This window comes from Enhydra lutris, unplaced genomic scaffold, assembly GCF_002288905.1.
Source record: "Enhydra lutris kenyoni isolate GAN:26980312 unplaced genomic scaffold, ASM228890v2 scaffoldscaffold36, whole genome shotgun sequence".
Lineage (NCBI taxonomy): Eukaryota > Metazoa > Chordata > Mammalia > Carnivora > Mustelidae > Enhydra > Enhydra lutris.
Window position 1 is genome coordinate 13,306,101 of NW_019154120.1, and position 4,457 is coordinate 13,310,557.

Below are 4,457 nucleotides of genomic sequence, written 5' to 3' on the forward strand. Positions count from 1 at the left end.
GCCTGGATGATTGAGTGAGGACTGGCTCAAGTGGAGAAGATTTGCCTTCGCCCCAGGGGACTTCCTGCCATCAGTGGGCATCTCAGAGATCACTTCTATCAAGGCTCTCCCTCATATTCAAGTAGCACCTGAGCCCTTGAAAGGGTGAAAGGCTTGGATGCTGGAATCTGGGCTCCCAGCTCCCCTTGCCAGTGCTCTATTCACAGCACCCACATGGCAACCTGGCAAATCTGGAATTTTCTCTTCAACTTGATGTCCCAGCTACTTACTCCATGAAGCAATAGTCCTCTGAGTTAGAGTGTAACTAGCAGGTGTAGAGGTCATAAGTTTAAGAAACGAAGCCCCACGTACTCCCCCAGAGAGCTACAAAGCTTTTTCTCCAAAGCTTAGAAAGTACTGCAGAACCTGTTTAACTTCGTTCAACACAACCTGTGCGTGACTTCTTAAGCATGGATTCCTATTTTCACAGCAGCTTCTCATCCCCACAGAACTCGTGATCCTCCAGACTTGTTTCAGAAATACCGAATAATTTTTTTTTTTTAAAGTCAGCAAGAAGGCTTTGTTAGTTCTGAGAGACAGCAGAACAACTCAAACACACGGATTACCTGTCCGATCAGATGCTCTTTTCCCATCAATCAAAAGTATGTATTAATATTTACTATTTGTGGGGAGACACAAAGGAGATTGTGGGGCTCAATTCAGGCTATGCGGGTCTGGCAAGGTTCCTCTAAGGCTGTGAGAAGTTCTAGGGACACATCCATAGATCTTATCTCTAATGGAGAACAGCACGATCTACTTATCTATTCCAGAACTTGGGTCAGGCATAGTCATTTACTGTTCGTAACATACTTTGATCCCCACACTTGAAAGCCGTCACACACTGGAGGCGCCATTATTGTTGGGCCAAGGATGGGAACAGAAACAGACGCCTTCCAACAGGGATACGCCCATCTACTAAATCCTCTGTGGCAGTTGGGTGGGGCTGAGGAAAAGAATGCCCTAGAAGCAGTTTCAGGTCCAAGAGCTAAAAGTACAGTAGGGAGGCCTTTCAGATCTGGTGTGAAGAGCAAGCAAAGGGCCTATAGGGGACTGAATGTCACCCCTGAGGGAAAAGCCTCGAATTTTTAAAAAAATATCTATTACATTTAACCAGAAATGTTTGAAAAGCAAATACTGCTAGAAATTTTGCTTCCTAGGTAAATCTTCAGCTAAAGTTTATCTTTACCTACATTCATTTGTCTTCTATTGAACACAATATTCCATTTTTAACCTAAATAGAACCAAGTTAGCTCTTGAGGGGAAATGATTGAATTCATCAAGTAAAAGCTTTTAATGGAATCAAATGCACTGAGGGTAAAAGAAGGGGCTCTGGAGTCCGAGGCGGGGCCGGGTGGGGGGGCAGGTTTTAATCCTCGCAACACAGCTCACCAGCCACACGTGCTCGGCAAATATTTTCATGTCTCAGAAATCTCAATTCCTTTCGCCTCAAGCCAGTCATCAGGACTGTTGTGGAAGCTGAATTGTAACATAGGTCATAGTTAGCCCAGTACCCAGCTTCTAAATGGCAATGGGGTCGATAAAGGTAATAATTGAAAAAAAAATCTTTAATAATAATTATTTCCTAATAATACTACTGGCAATAATATACCAGCCTTATTTTGTATTATAACACACTACTACTATTGTAATTACAGTAATAATTATAATAATAGTAATACTATTACTAATAAAAGATAGTGAGGAATGGGAGAACCACTTTGGAAAACTGGCTGAATATTTGCATATGGCTCAGGAATCCCGGGTCCCAAGTATGTGTGTGTATAAATAGATAGAAGTTATATTTTTATGTGCCCACTTTATCCATGGCCACAGCAAGCCAGCACTGGTGTCAGCCCCACAGCCCGGGACACCAGGGTCATCAGGGCCCCCGGTGCCAGGGCCGGCCATGCACCCACATAGTCTGACCTCCTGCTCTTTCCTGCGAGTTCCATCCACTCTGAGCCTCGTGTGCAGTCTAGCACCTCATTTTTCTTCTGTAAACAATGAGCACATGCTTCTCTTTTGTGGGACCCCTGCCCGTTCTCGTCTTTCCCCATCTGGACTAAGATTCCAGGCCTTTCTGAAATCCCACTTCCTTCTACTGCTTTCTGGGCCCAGCCACCTCCGCAGAGAGACAGGAGCCCACCAACAACTGCCAGTTAGCCTAGTGTCCTGCTGGGGACCAGCATAGGGACTAACTGAGGAGTTTTGTTTCACTCCGTTTGCCTGGAGGACAGAGACAGACATTGCATCGGCAGCAGTGGGTGGCCTGAGGTCCCATGGGACGCACAAGTGACTGCGCAAAGCCGTCTGGGGGGAGCCTACCCCAGGGGTTCAAGGGCCCTAAGTCACAGGAGAAGGAGGTCAGACAGCTGCAGACATACCCTGCTAATCACCAATTTGGATGCTTTACCCCATTCCTCTGAGCCCATATTTCCTCCTAAAATATATGGGCATGGTGCTAATCTCCAGGGTGATTGGGAGAATAAGCAGATGTAGTAACACCCACAAAGCACCTGCCCCTACAACGCCTGGCCCATAAAGATGCTCCGTGAAGGTACCGAGCTGCGCCGGCTCCCTCTAGGCGCATTTGGGTTGACAAGAAAAGGACCGTCGGGATCAGGCAAACATCCGGGAACTTCAAAATAGAGAAGATACAGAAGAATTCTTCCAGGCACGTGCGGTGGCCATCTGTGCTGGGGAAAGATGGTGGCTTGGAGGTCAGAGCCCCAGCTCTGGACTCAGTCTACAGGAGTTCAGATCTGGCCATCAGCTTTCATTAGCTCTGCGCCCTTGTCCTGGTGACCCACCCACTCTGTGTCTCCATACCCTGGTTTATAAAACAGGGCCTTGGTTTCCTCCTCCTACGGTTGTTGATGACTAAGTGAGTAACCGGTTTATCAGCGAACCAGGCTGGGCAGGTGCCAAGGAAATGGCCCTCTCTCCATGTCCTCTCAAGTCCACACTGCCGCAGAGTCCCCACCCGCGTCCCCACTCCCCTGGACTAAATCCCCTAAACCACATCCTGGAGACTAACACCTCTCCAGTCACTTTCATGTGTTAATAAAGACATTTTCAGAAATGAAAAAGCCCAGAATTCTTCTAAGTTGGAACTTCAGATCCTCTTTTGGCTGGAAGCGTCTCCATCCACCAGCGCGGGGGGCTGGTTGGGGCTTACCAACCCACAGGGGAAGGGAGGGGAGGTGGGCTTCCCCACCATTTACCCACCCCACCCCCCCTTCTTCTGCTACTTCTTACAACACCCAACTTGTGGGGCAGGGGGGGTGGGAAGGAGAGGGGAGGAGGGAGAAGAAGGGAAGGACTTGGCCTCACTGGTGCAGTTGGAATCCAGCGTGAGACGTGCCAAATGCTGGCTTTTTCTCACGGGATGTTCTCCTGGGCTCTTCAGAGACACCCTCCCTGAGCAGACGTTTTGAGCAGCGTCTCAAAGCACTCTAGCCTGGTTCCCTGCACGTCTGGTGGCAGCTGACACCAGGCAGCCTCCCGTCACGGCCTCTGCAGCCCCTTCTCCCTGCTCTGCCTCAGGGACCCCTCCAGCCAGCATCCGTCTGTTAGATAACGTCCCAGCTTTCCTAACCTTGGCCCTGGGGGTGTTGTGTGAGCATTCTTTGCTCTGGGCCTGTTCTGGGCATGGTAGAATATTGAGAATTCTTGACCATAACATAATGTCTCCTAGAGAACAGAACTGCCCCAATTGAAAACCACTGGATTAGAGTATCCCAGGCAAGAGTTAATCAAAAGTTCCAGTGCTTTCTGAATTCCAGGAGACACTCTAAGCTCCCTGAACACTTGGCTTAAAAAGGCGCTAATCCCTTCCCTCCTCTCAACACTCACTAACCCTTTCTGGGCTTATCCCCTGCCTTCTGTTTCTTAGGCTAGAGGGGGTGGTGAGCCAAGAGTGGCAAAATATGGTTTGGGTCACCCCCAACAACCCTGCACAAATGGCTTTTTTCTTTTGGGGGGGTGGTGAGGAGCATTTGTCACTGTTTGTGCTCAGCCGTTACTGCAGTTGGGGACACATTCCATTGGAGCACAGCACAGGGACAGGACGAGGGCTCTGTTGATATTAGGTTCAGGGATACCGTAGCTGACTTAAAACAAATGTACATTGAGAAAAATGTACTTATAAATATTTTGAGCATATACAGCTTACTTAATAGAATGAGATTTTGAGGCTGGGCCTGAACTTTTCTGCTGGAGAAAAGTTCCATGTCCTCCTGCCAGGCCTCTTGTTTCATTGCATAGTTACACATAACAGAAAGTGATCCCAGCACGCACACACACCTCCTCCCAGGTCCTTTCTCCCCATGATGAAAGGGAATGGGGGAGGAAGCAAGCCTGGTGGGCAGGAAGAAAGGAAGACAAGGGAATAAGAATAGGAATAAGGGAATAAGAGA